The sequence below is a fragment of the Meles meles genome, chromosome 11 (genome assembly GCF_922984935.1).
Source record: "Meles meles chromosome 11, mMelMel3.1 paternal haplotype, whole genome shotgun sequence".
NCBI lineage: Eukaryota > Metazoa > Chordata > Mammalia > Carnivora > Mustelidae > Meles > Meles meles.
The window spans coordinates 9,543,771-9,557,536 of NC_060076.1; the positions used below are offsets into that span (position 1 = coordinate 9,543,771).

Sequence of the window (13,766 nt, forward strand, 5' to 3'; positions counted from 1 at the left end):
GCCCGCTGACGGACAGGCACCTCCAGTTCTCATGCCTGGCTCCAGCTCTAGGGTCGGGCTCTCTCTGACTTCGTCACACCTCTGGCACAGCACCTCTCCAGCTGCGCTGTGGTTAATGACTCGAAGTCTGTCCCTCTGTCCCACCCTCATCTCCGTGCTCAGCTGACTGATCCCGGAACCGGTTTCTGTAGCCCCATCCCTAGCCCAGTGCCTACCTGCAGAGCTGTCCTCAGTGAATGTTTGCGGTCTCCACACTGCCCTTACTGAGGCCAGAATTTAGAAACCAAAAGTTTCTCAGCATAATTTATACTGTAAAGTGCCCAAACAAAGATGTGTTAACTGAATCAGCTTGATACTGTGTTATTTTTTTTTATGATTTCCAGTATCTTCATCAAATTAATTCAGTGACTTAATCTAAAAAGTTCATCTTCAAGAGCATCATCAGACCACAGAATTAATCTGTGGGGCTGCTTCTTCTTCTTCTTCTTTTCTTAAAGGATTAATGGTAACCCCTTTTATCTTCTGTGTCTGTTGAACCTTAGAAAAAAGTTATTTTAACAGCACTAAAGAAATGAAAGTCACTATATTTCATAAGTTTAGCCTGTGATTTTTATCAGCATAGTGATATATGTTTGTAGCTGAGTTTACATCAAAAATTATTCTTGGGGCCTTCTTGAATGAATTATGGCAAAGAGAGAGAGTCTAGAAATAGATAAGGTTTTTGATTTCTGCAATATATTTCCTTTTTCATGTTTTTATCTCTCGTAACACAAGTGTCTTGCCGAAGACTGGAACGTGTGACCAACTGGAATAATTTAGTTGTGAAAACAGCAGACGTGTTATTAAACAGCCTTCTTTACAAAAAAGGCATTAAGTGTTGGGAGGATAATGAAGTTGTCCCGGTCTGTCTTGAGACATGTTTGTCAGAATTTTGAACAGAAAAGAAATGGTTTTTAAAACCTTCAAATATGGCCAGTTTGCAGTGTTTATTGAAAAAGCCTCTGTCAAACCATTAATTTGGTCGTCATAAGGAACACAGCTCAAGTTTAATTGACGCCATATCCAAAAGTATGTGAACAGCGGACTTGGCAAAAGGACTGAGCTGTAGAGCGCCTGCAGTGAGACACGTAATTACATATACCATGGATCAGAAAGACCCAGACTCTGCAGCCGGGCTCCATAAGTAGCCGTTCTCTGGCTCTCTTTGCCTCCCCTAACTTCTCCCTCGCAGGCTGCGTTCTCAGAAGGAAGATTTACTGCTCTTTCCCTGTGAGTGTTTAAGGACCTGGAACTTTAATGACTAAATAGATACATGCCTTAGATGAAATTTGTACATATAAATATGGACTCTTACCAGAGTTAGTGGAGAAAATCTGTGTATCAAAAGCACTGAGAAATTAAGAATAAATTCTGCCTTTCTAGATTTTGGGGGGGGGAGGCGGAGGCCGCATGCTGCCATTATTATTCAAATCAGTGATTTCGCAGTCTGGTTTTGCCACTCCTTAGGATAGCTTTTGCTATTTTGAAGGATGTCACAAACCTCTAAAAGATGAATTCATTTTAATTCATCTTAACTGAACGAATATGTATACAGTGCATAGAAGGGGAGACTCTTTCCCCATTAGATGGAGAATCATGGCATTCTCCATCCTTATACAGGTCTAAACCTAGGCTTTGGATGCAGTGGGCTCTCTTTTTAAGTGCTAGCCTCAAATTCCGACACTGAAAACAAAAGCAAGAGACCTTTCTTTTAAACTAACACCCTTCAGAGACTCTCTGGCTGGATTTAAATAAAGTACCAGACTCAACCGCGCCAGGTCTGGTTTTATCATAAGAAGGTTGTGCAGGTTTCGAGTTTTTAAAGGAAGCAGCCTATCATTAAGAAATCAGATTTAAACCTTAATAAAGTAGCTGTCGTCTTTATAGCTGAAAAGAGCTCTGTATCTCAATTAAGTATAGATAATAGAAAATCTTAAGGAAGCAACATAATAGAGGTAACCTGATTACGTTCTCTTGGAATAGTATAATTTAAAGGAAATCTGATTCTGTTGATGCTAGTGGGGGATTGCTTGTTTGGTTGTTTTTGTTTTGTTTTTGTCCAGAACAGTGTTTGGATACAGGATAGGAACTCTTTGGGATTATGAGTCAACCACAACTGCAGGAGACTATCAAGCCCTTATGAATAGATCCTGCTAGATATTTGAGATGAGATTCAGTTAAGGTTATGAGTGAAATTAGAGGGGCTTATTGGTGACCTCCCGCTTAAATGAATCTTTCTTTTCATAAGTACTTGACAAGATCTGTAAAGTAGTGTATTTAATTTACTAATTAAATTAAAGCTACTGAATAATGATTTGTCCACATTGATTTAGCTTAAATAGAAAAGATCAGCATTGTTGTGATCTTCAGCAACCTTAATGGCCAAGCCAGTTAGACACAAAGGCCTCTTGTGTTTTATAGGTCAGAAGTACATAGGTAAGCCCGGGCTGTAATTGAATTGCCTACCCTGCGCCCTGCAGTTGCAGATTCCCTTTGCCTTCTCGTTCCATTGTTGCACTGGGGCTTAAGAGAATGTTAACGTGGTAATAGGCACAGGGCCTTCCCCATTATACGTCTTGCTATCGAGCGGTTCTGCATGACTAGTTAAAGAAGATGGCAAGAAGATTAATGAAAGCAAGGCTAATACAGAAGGGGGTACTTTTGCAAGACTTCTACCGAGGAGATATTAGAGCTGAACCAGAGCTTGGCTTTTTCTTTATCCTGTGACCTTTGAACCTGCCTTACTGTTGAGAGCTGCCAGGGAAGTCGACATTTTGATTGATGTTGGTACACGAGTCAGTCTTTCCCATTGAATTCCACATCTGCACGAAAATAGCTTTTCCAGCAGAATTCATACTGGCCAGAAGTGATAGCCAAATTGATGGCTGAAATGCTTTTATGTAGTTTTCATTTAAACCTAAAGGTATTTGATGGTTTAATTCAGTATCCAGTTTTCATAGATTATAAGCATTCACTTATATGTCCTTAATGGGTTCATCAACTCGTAGTGAAAGACCAGTATTAAGAGTGGTCAGAGGTTTACAAAAGAGCTTCAAGCAGGTTTTATGGAGAAGTAAAAGCAGTCATCAAACAAAACCTTCACCATCCTCAGAAAAGGAAAATCAGCCTGAGGGTCCAGGCAAACTGACTTTGAGGTTTCTGTATAGAAAGCAAAGTGTCTCGCTATTTCTGGAAAGCTACAGATGGGGGAATCTGAATTCTGCCTGTATCCTACTTCGTCCCCAACTCAGTCTCTCTTGATCCACCTAGATGCTGAGTTCCTTGACATTGTCCTTGGGAACTAGCATTCCATCTGAAAGAGATTGTTATGGTCTACTTGTAAGACAGCCCCGTGCAGATATGAACCTCTTCGTGTGTTCCTACTAAGTCAGTTACCTTGCTTGTGGAGCTGCAGGCCATTAGAGTGTGTGTGTGTGTGTGTGTGTGTGTGTGTGTGTGTGTCTTTGTGTGTATCCCCCACCCCCTGCCCCAACAAAGAAGAGTAGGGAGGGTGGCACAAGGACTCAGGTTTTGTTATTAAAATCGACTTGGGCACACCCCAACCCGTATTTGAATCCTCTGATCACCTGATTTCTTTTTTTGCTTATTTGATGGGGGTAGTAGTTCCAGCAGAGAACACACAGGCATACACGCCCACACACCGAGGTGATAAGCATTCCGGTTCCTAAAGGAGGAGCTACCCAAGAATTTTGTCATATTCTTTAGATGTTCATGAGAATGAAAGAGAAATGAGGATGACATTAGGCACCCCTGGATGAAAGAGTTACAGCCCCTGAGTGAGTGGGCAGATGGCCACGGCCATAGCACATACTGTAGGCCAGTAAGTAAGGCACGTGCATTTATACTCACGTGGGCCTGTAACCAGGAAGACCACAGCCCATCCTTAGGCTCTGATGATTCCCAGGAGGTCCAGGTACTCCAAATATCGGGTGGACAAGGTATGTAATGCTTTTATTCTCTGACAAGGACTTATTTCATAAGTTCCAGATCAAATACGGTAAGTACTGTTAGATTACAGAACACAATGGACTCTAACATATTAAATGCCCCAGTTATTGAATTGCCTTTTCATAAGAGTACTCTGGAGCACAATCAGGAGCAGGCAGTGCCTCATCCTTTTAACAGATATGTTTCCTAGCCCTATTAAAAGGGGTCTTCATCTATCCTGTCAAAGGGAGTCTGCTGGGGTTTTTTAGTTTAATTACACTATCCAATTAAAACTCCTTGCTGCATTTGGATGCGCCTCTCCTTGGGCCTGAGTGGATATGACATTTACAAGGCTCGCCTTTCAGGCAGACAATAGTGTGATTGATGAGGTGCACGTTCAGTGGAGGAGGCGAGTGCCCGTGGAAGTGCTGCTTAGTGCATTTTGATTTATTTATCATCTCCTTCCAAAACAAGGGAGCTGCCGGGGAGACGGGTTTGGGCAACCAGGGGACCACCTCCATTTTTCCAAGTGTGTGGGAGGGAAAAACCCGGAGCGTGCCGCAGAATAAAGGTGGGGAGAAAACTCTAAGCTTGAGGCTCATGTCCCTCATCTACTGCCAGGCCGCATTCTTAGGTTCTCTGACCCAGTTTGGTTTCCAGTAACCTCAAGCTGTGATCTGCTGTTAAATAGGCCAGCCCTGTATTTCAGGGAACAGTTCTCTGGGGCTGAATAACATTGGCCGGACCCCTGAGAACTCAGCCGGTGGGAACCAACCCAGCGTGTGTGCCATTGACCTGGTCATTATTAACGGACACCTGATGTTTGCACTAGGCCTGCCGATTTATGCTCCCAGATGCATCCTTTAGAAATCCAGCATGTTCTGTCCAGGGCCTACAGTCAGTGCTCGATGACTCTCGAACTCTGCCTAGGTACCTGAAGCATTTAAAAGTTGCTTCTAGAATTTGGAATTAACCAACAGCAAGTGTGGCTTTTCAGCAAAGAGATATGGAGGTACAATGGAGAACTTCTCAAGGCTGTAGTGAAAAGGCAAACCCAGCATCTTGTTCTTGACCTACTATTGCTGATTGCCCTAAGCATATGATAGATGGGACCAGGGTGCTTGTCTCTGTAGCTCGTGGAAAGAGGTGCTTCGGTACAGTGTGTGGTCTCAGGAAGGTCAACACTCTATGAATTTAGGAGCCGGGAGATTCTGTTCTGAGCCCCAGACAAATGAGAAGAACAACACATCTCCCATATTCATTATCACATACTACGGTTGCTCATAGGAGTTAGAGGGCGTGTTTGCTAACTGCATAACCTGTAAGAATGTGTTTCTGAGGAAAATTGTCTGGTGCTGAGATTCTCAGTGGATTTTCATTATCTTCTCTATAAACCTGCTTCGTTTTTCCCTAGGACTTATTAATGAGCAAAGAATATGTTTGTGTCGATTAAAATGTTGATATTTGTTAGAGTGGAAAATATTTTGGGGTTTCAACTTTTTTTCTTCCTGGAAAAAGCCTTTTTTTTTTGCTATCAAGCTTGCATCTAATTGTTGACTTGGGCATTATGGACCTGTAATATCAAAACAAGTAAAATGGAAAATTTGCATACATTTTGTATTTTCCTAGATTTTTATTACCCTTTCTTCAAATTTTTTCTTTTCTGATTTTAACATCAGAAGAGATCCTGATTGAGAAGAGGGTAAGGGCAGAGACTGTTCCCTACTGAAAAACTGTGAAGATTTCTCAGCTGGATAAATGATAGGAAAAATCTGTTTCCCTTGCCTCCTGCCAAGCTCCAAATTGTGTTTTCATAATAAATAAATGGGGTGCTTAGATTTTAAGTTCTTCTCACAGACATGGAAAAAGTAAGCCATTCTTTCATTAAAATCAAAGCGTGTGTTGCTTATACGATTCCCATCGGCAACTTCCAGGACAGGCTAACTGCTACCAGATTAGGCCTTCTATCATAAATGTCTGGAAAACTATGCAAACTAGAAGAAACTGTTCTCAGACACTGGAAAACAGGCAGTACAGGACTGAGCCCTGAGAGAAGGGAAACAGATGAGGTGAGACTTACTATCACTTCAGCTTTCGTCAGGATTTCCCGAGGAGAGTATAGCAGGCTCACCAAGCCCAGAGACAGAAATCAGAGCTGGAGGAGGCTGAAATTTACAGTAAATTAAGTGTGAGAGGAGGGGGCGCTACACTGAGAAAAAACTCCAGAAAGAGGTTCTCAGATCTTCCGTTGTGTACCAAGCTGTGCATGCCCACAGCGGGACCTCACAAGGCTGGTCAGAGCACAACTACTAGACTGCTGTAATCGGGAGTTCTGGCCAACCAGAGGGGAGTTTCCATGGCATGTAGCAGTGACTCAACAAAGGCCACATCTTAGGACTAAGGTTAAACCAGCCCCAGATTAATAATTGTTCTAATCCTTGCCTGATAAAGTTTTTTTTTTAAGTTTTTATTTTAATTCCAGTTGGTTAACATACAGTGTTGTATTAGTTTTAAGTGTACAATATAGTGATTGCCCAGTAGAGCTTTAAAAGGAGTCCTAAAAAGGGGTTCCTGGGTGGCTCAGTCAGTTAGGCATCTGCCTTCAGCTCAGGTCATGATCCCAGGGTTCTGGGATTGAGCCCCATGTCCAGCACTCTGCTCAGCAGAGAATCTGCTTTTCCCTTTGACCCTCCCTGCTGCTCATGCTCCCACTCGCTCCCTCTCTCTCTTTCTCTCTCTCTCTCAAATGAGCAAGTTTAAAAAAAAAAAAAAAACTTTAAAGAAAAAGGGGTAATCTAAAAAGATCAAAATGATCCACAAGTAAATTAACTGGCTGTTAGAATAAAACCCAATATTCTCTAAAGGATGATGACAGAATGCAAACAACCCACAATGTAATGCTTATAGTGTCCAGCATTCAGTAAGAAATCACCGGATAGCCATCAGAGAGATTCAAATTAAAACCTCATTGAGATATCACCTTACACCAGTTAGAATGGCCAAAACTAGCAAGACAGGAAACAACGTGTGTTGGAGAGGTTGTGGAGAAAGGGAAACCCTCTTACACTGTTGGTGGGAATGCAAGTTGGTGCAGCCACTTTGGAGAACAGTGTGGAGATTCCTCAAGAAATTAAAAATAGAGCTTCCCCATGACCCTGCAATTGCACTGCTGGGTATTTACCCCAAAGATACAGGTGTAGTGAAAAGAAGAGCCATCTGTACCCCAATGTTTATTGCAGCAATGGCCACGGTCGCCAAACTGTGGAAAGAACCAAGATGCCCTTCAACGGATGAATGGATAAGGAAGATGTGGTACATATACACGATGGAGTATTATGCCTCCATCAGAAAGGATGAATACCCAACTTTTGTAGCAACATGGACGGGACTGGAAGAGATTATGCTGAGTGAAATAAGTCAAGCAGAGAGAGTCAAGTATCATATGGTTTCACTTATTTGTGGAGCATAACAAAGAACATGGAGGACATGGGGAGATGGAGAGGAGAAGGGAGTTGTGGGAAATTGGAAGGGAGATGAACCATGAGAGACTATGGACTCTGAAAAACAACCTGAGGGTTTTGAAGGGACGGGGGGTGGGAAGTTGGGGAACCAGGTGGAGGGTAATAGAGAGGACACATATTGCATGGAGCACTGGGTGTGGTGCAAAAATAATGAGTACTGTTATGTTGAAAATAAATAAATTTTTAAAAAACCTAAAAAAAAAAAAAAATCACCGGATATGAAAGAAGTAAGAAAATGTGTCCTGTATCTAGGAGAAAATTCAGTCAACAGAAGTAGCCAGAAATGGCAGGGATCACAGAAGTAGCAGGTGAATACTTCTAAAATAGCTATCACGAATGTGTTTAAAGATTTAAAGAAACAATAACTCAAAAAGAAGAGAAATAGAAACTGCTAAAAAAAAAAAAAGAACCAAATGAAAATTCTAGAGCTGAGAAATACAATACCTGAATCAACAATGATGCGACCAGATTAGGAAATCCGTTCAAAAGGTCAATGTTAGTTACCTATTGACCATATAACAAATTGCCCCAAAACTTGGTGGTTTAAAACAACAACATTTATGACGTCACAGTGTTGTGGTCGGGAATCCAGCACAGCTTAGCTAGGTCCCCTTGCGGAGGGTCTCTCCCGAGGTTGCAGTCAGCTACAATCCTCTCAAGATCCAGTTGGGGTAGGATCTGCTTCCAAGCTCACTGAGTACGTGCTGGCAGAGTTTATTTCTTTGTGAACACCTTCAGTTCCTCGCCAAACAGTCCTCTCTGTAGGTGAGCTCACAGATGGCAACTCAAAGAGTAAAAGAGCACCAGCAAGGAAGAAGTCACAATCGTTTATAACTTAACCTTAGAAGTGGCTTTGAAATACACTTTTCCTGGATTTTATTCATCAGAAGTAAGTCACTAGGGGCACATGGGTGGCTCAATCAGTTAAGCATCTGCCCTCAGCTTGGGTCATGATCCTGAGGTCCTGGGATCAAACCCCAGGCCAGGCTCCCTGCTTCTCCCACACCCTCTACCCCTCCCCCCTACTTGAGCTCGCTCTCTCTTTCTCTCAAATAAATCAAATCTTTAAAAAAAAGTAAGTCACTAAGTCTAGCCCACCACACACAAGACAAGGAGATGACACAGTATGAAAAGCAGGAGACAGGATCCTTGGGGGCCACTTCAGAATCTGCCTATCACAATCAGTAAACTTTAAGACAGGACAATAAAAGTATTCAGACTGAAGCACAGAAATAAAAAATTTGATGAGAAGAACAGACTGGAATAATATCAAGTGTTCTAACGTACCGGTAACTTAAGTCTCAGGGATGGAGGAGAAAACTATTCCAGATTTCCTTTAAAAATGCCAATCCACCAATTTTAGAAGACCAGTGAAGACCAAACAGGATAAATACAGAGAAAACTGTATCAAGACACATCATAATGAAATTGCTGAAAACCAGTGATAAAGAGAAAAATCTTAAGAACAGCCAGAGAAGGGCACCTGGTGGTTCAGTCGGTTAAGCATCTGACTCTTATTGTCAGCTCAGGTCATGATCTCCAGTTGTGGGATCAAGCCCCACGTCTGGCTCCATGCTCTGTGGGAAGTCTGCTTGAGATCCTCTCTCCCTCTCTGCCCTTGCCCCTGTTTGTGCTACTGTCTCTCTTCGTCTCCCTCAAATAAGTAAATACATCTTTTTAAAAGGGGGGGGCACCTGGGTGGGCCAATCAGGTAAGCATCTGCCTTCTGCTCAAGTCATGATCTCAGGGTCCTGGGATTGAGCCCTACATCGGGCTCCCAGCTTCACAGGGAGTCTGCCTCTCCCTCTCCCCTCCCCTGACTCATTCTTTCTCACTCTTGCACTCTCTCTCTCAAATAAATAAAATCTTAAAAAAAAAAAAAAAAAAACCAGCCAGGGAAACCAAGAGTTTCCTTAGTACTTTAAGATAGGTAAATAAGAATGATTTGCTGACTTCTCATCAGAAATAATGCAATCCAGAAGACAATGGAGTGAATCTCTTAAAGCGCTAAAAGAAAAAATCTGTCAATCCAGAATTCTGTATTCTGTGAAATGTCCTTCAGAAATGAGGGTGAAATAAAGACATTTCCAGAGACTCAAAAGATGAAAGAATGTGTTGCCATTAAGCCTTCACTACAAGAAAAGTTAAAGGCTGGAGGGGGGGAAATGCCAGATAGAAGCCCAGATCTACACAAGGAGCTCTCAAAATGTGATTATTAGCAACTGCACAGAATGAACCAAGGAGAAGGAAATAAGCAAGAGAGGCCTCTTTGAGCAGGGATTGGCAAACTTTGGCCCAAAGGTAAATCTAGCCAACAACCTGTGAGCTAAGAATGGTCCTTACAGGTGAACATTTGCAGTTGATTTGATGATAGGGGACACTAACTTTGAATTCCATTTAAGCAAAGTTATCTACCACCTCGAAAAAATTCTGTCCTTCTCTTTAGTAGACCTGTATTACACCCGCCTAAAAATAGATTTGACTATTACACTTCAAATTTTGGCAATAAGAAATTTGGAAAATTTTTTTTCTCCCGTAAGTATCTATGATATGTCCTTAATTTTTCTCTGGGCCTGCAAAGCCTAATGTATTTACTATCTAGTCCTAGTTTGCTAGTTTACTACTATCTAGACTAGTTTGCTTGTCTTAGAGAGTGGAGGTAAAAAGACAAAAGGAACCTGCCATGTACCAGACAGTGTCCCGCATGCTTTATATGGATGATTTAATTTTTACAGCAGCTCTGTGAGGTTTTATATACATTTATTATAGAATTCTAGAGTTGTTGATTTTATCATAGCAACAATGCTATGAGGCTGAGGTTATTCCTATTTTAAAGTACTAAGGAAACTGGGACTCAAGAAGTTACATAACTTGTCCAAAGGTGAACATGGAGCATTAGGGGCACTGATCCCCATTTCGTCTAAAATCTATGTATAGTTTTTGACTCCCCCAAAACTTAATAGCCTATGGTCGACCAGAAGCTGTGCTGAAAACATAAGCAGTGGATCAACACATTTTTTATGTCATGTGTGTTACATACTGTATTCTACAATAAAGTAAGCTAGAGAAAAGAAAATGTTAAGAAAATCATAAGGATTGCTGTATTTGTTGATACCATACCTACTGAAAAAACTCTAGTGATGAGTGAAACCATACTGTTCAAACCCATGTTGTTCAGTGATCAACTGTATAAGTGGTAAGAGAGGTTCATATTCTCTCTGCCACTGACTGACGCGAATCCAAGGCACTTAAACTTCTGTGCTGCTTTGATGGGAGAGTGTCCCTAGCCCCAGCTCAGACTCCGTAAAGTCTTTTTTTTTTTTTTTAAACAAATGTCAATCATGCTCGATTATCTGGTTTTTCATCCTAAAGGATATGAAATATGGAAAACTAGAAGAGGGAGAGAAAGAATGACAATAAAGACAATGGGAAGTAAAAACTTACAAGAGTTGACCAAAACTGAAACAAAACATAAACTGTTAAAAAGCAATCCAAGAACTCAGGAAGCAGAGTAGTACAGAGTGGTATGGCAGTGAGGAACTATTTTGTGGCAAGACATAGAGCCTTTTGCAGCTCTGGGGAAATCATAATATTCCATACCTATAAAGATGAACATAACAGGGGCGCCTGGGGGGCTCAGTGGATTAAAGCCTTTGCTTTAATCCCAGGGTCCTGGGATCCAGCCCTGCATTGGACTCTCTGTTCTGTGGAGAGCCTGCTTCCTCCTCTCTCGCTGCCTGCCTCTCTGCCTACTTGTGCTCTCTCTTTGTCAAATAAATTTAAAAATCTTAAAAAAATAAAAAGATGAACATAACATAGTAATTTTATTTTCCTTACACTCTAACCCAGGAGGAAACTTTATAATGTGAAATTTTAATGCTTAAAATTGAAAAAGGCTTTTTTTTTCTTTTTGCACAAAGCTCACACTAGCTGTGTGCTCTAAGGACTCTGCATAGATGGGTTTCATGTGTTATAATTTAGCCTCCCAACGGTACTTGAAACGCAGACTTTGTCACGAACTATGGAAGAATGTCCAGATACAAAACTTGTTTCTTGTCTGTCTGCTACCTCTCTAAAAGCTAAAGGGTAAAACTCAACCAGTTCTTGATTATGAAATGCCATGATATTTCATTACAACTTACACATGAACTGAAGAATCAAAAGATTCCATAAACCATTGTTCTTAGTTCATTTCCTAAAGTCCACATAAGCATTTCTGCCGCATATGGGAGTAGAACACAGAAATATGGAAAAGCACGCAGATGGTTGTTTGAGTTGCAAGCTGGACTAGCCGTTTATCTATTTCACGGAACACCCCTTTTACTTGAAAGAAGCTGACAAACCATGGTCATTCCAACTTGAGTATTTAGCAGACATTCTCCTGAAAATAAAGGAGGGAAGCCCTTTGCTCAAGGAAAACAAGGGGTAATATTTGATGCCATTGATGAAATTCAAGATTTCAGATGACAATTAGAATTTTGGAAAACTTGTATCTGTCACTGAGCTTGGTTTCTCATAGCTTAAAGACTTTCCTAACGAGATCAGTGGTGATATTAATCAATGTGATTTCTTTTGTGATACTTTTTGCATCATGAAATTTGTCCACATTTGGAAGACCTGTGTTACTCCATGAACCAGTATTTTCCAGACTACTGCACAATGTTACAAAATCCTTCAAGAGTAAAAGATTCATTCAGAGTGCCAGACCAAAAACAAGACAAAACAAAAACAAACCAAAAAAAAAAAAAAAACAAAGTTCCAGACAGACCAGTGCTTTTTAATGTAATGGAATACAACAAGTTTATTAATGTGGTTTTACATTCCATATTGCAACTACTCTTTAAGAAACTACCATGTATCAAGTTTGACATAGTGTCAAAGAAGAGTATTTGCAAAGACAAATACTAAAATATGCCTCTCTTTTTCAAAAACATATCTGTTTGAGGCTGGCTTTCTTTCAAATGCTTCAGCCAAAATAGTGTATCAACAGACAAAATGCAGGAGCAGATAGGATAGTCCAGATATGTTCTATTAATATTAATTAGATTTCAAAAATATAAAGTAATATCAGGGTTTTTCCATTTTTAAAAAATACATAGTTTATTTTAACTTGTAATGGGTTTATTATTTTTCATGAATTAAATATTTTAAAAATTTCTCAGTTTTAATTTCTAATGCAATAAATATTGGTATAACTCACACGAACAAAAGCTTTTTGGGCTCCTCAATAATGTTTGTGATGTAAAGCAATTCCAAGACCAAAGTTAGAACTGCTGACCGAGTGTCTTGAAAATCGTCTTAAGAAATTTGGACTTTATTGTGAGGACAACAGGAAATGAAGCCATACAGGGTTTTAGGAGAGTGACAGTGGCCAGATATGGGTTACAGAAGGATGACTCCTGTAGGTAGACATTTGGATCTGAAGAAGTCATGATCGAAAGTAGGAAAACCAGAGAGGAAGCAATAGATGGTCGGGACCTGGGTGAAGGCTATGGCCACAGGACGGAAGGGCGCAGAAGATGAATGTGTGAGAACTGTTCAGGAGAGTGGATGCCTGGAACAGCTTTTGATTTAAAGGGACATGTTGACCAATTGTGGACGTGCGACACTGTAGGCACGGGCAGATGACAGCGGTACTTAGTAGCTGCCCCGGAAACTCTGGAGAAAGGTCTGTCTGCTTCGGGATCATCAACATGAGTAGTAATCAAAATCTAAGGGGCAAACCTGAAAGAGCAGAGTTAGAAGGAGCAATGGTCAAGCACAGAACGCTGGGAAGACTATTTCTTAAGGGACACATGAAGGACAGGATCGCAAAAGACGTGAGAAGCAGATTGGCTGGAGAAGTCTACTGAAGGGTCAGTAACTGTGGTTCGGCAGAAATCCAGGGAAGAGAGGAGTTCTGGGAGAAGTAGCAAAGACAGCTGAGAAGCCAAGCAAGCTAAAAGCTGAGAAGTATCTACTGGGTCTCTCCCCATAAAGGTCACAGTGACCTTAGCAAGAATGTTTTCAATAAATTAGAGGAAGAAAGGGAATCACATTGCCAGGGGAGTTTTTATAATCAGAGAGCTTTAATTATGTTTATAAGAAGGAGCCAAAGAGGGGGCGCCTGGGTGGCTCAGTGGGTTAAAGCCTCTACCTTCGGCTCAGGTCATGATCTCAGGGTCCTGGGATCGAGCCCCACATCGGGCTCTCTGCTCCGCGGGGAGCCTGCTTCCTCCTCTCTCCCTGCCTGCCTCTCTGCCTAGTTGTGATTTCTCT

At 41.2% G+C, this 13,766-nt stretch overlaps 1 protein-coding gene across 7 annotated transcripts in view; it reads left to right on the forward strand.

The window, feature by feature from the left end:
* The window catches only part of MAPKAP1 (MAPK associated protein 1), a 249,295-nt gene that overhangs the window by 220,777 nt on the left and 14,752 nt on the right, over nt 1–13,766 (forward strand). The gene's annotated exons all lie outside the window — the stretch shown is intronic.